Here is a 639-nt window from a genome sequence, read left to right on the forward strand (position 1 = left end):
CGAAGTGAGCCGCGCACGTGCGTGCTATAAGAATGTGTCCTCGTAGCGAGCAGATTTTTTAGTATACAGTTCAGCCTTTTTATAAAAATTTAACTATTTTGTTGAAAACAATTTTAACCATTTTTTTTAATTTATGTATTTTCTTCAAAATTTATTTTTTTTTGGCAGAAAACTAATTGTTTTAGTTAAAAGTTGAACTATTATTATTACTAAATAGTCAACCAGTCATTAATATTGAATGGAGATTGAGATATAAATGGAAGACCACGGAAGTCGAATCGTGCATTATCGGCTTACACACGAACTCACAGTTGTAATCATGCACCTTCTGTTTTGCGGCTCCCAAGCGGTAGGTATAGTGTGGGTAAATTTGTGGTTCGTTCTGGCAGCACTGCTGCTCCAGCCAGACTCTGTGATCCCAGTTCTGAAACGAGATGTGGTCCAATACTATAACGCGGCTATGTCCGTGTGAATGATAGTGCGGGACGATGACTGGATTGCGCGCGCAACCCATTTCTCCTTTTCTGAATTTGAAAACTCGAAGGTGCACGATTGCCGGTCGGAAAACTTCGGTAGTTCTATTTATATCTCTATTCTTTATCCACTTTAAAATAAAACCAAGAGATTAGGGTTTTATTA

The sequence above is a fragment of the Belonocnema kinseyi genome, chromosome 1, assembly GCF_010883055.1.
Source record: "Belonocnema kinseyi isolate 2016_QV_RU_SX_M_011 chromosome 1, B_treatae_v1, whole genome shotgun sequence".
Lineage (NCBI taxonomy): Eukaryota > Metazoa > Arthropoda > Insecta > Hymenoptera > Cynipidae > Belonocnema > Belonocnema kinseyi.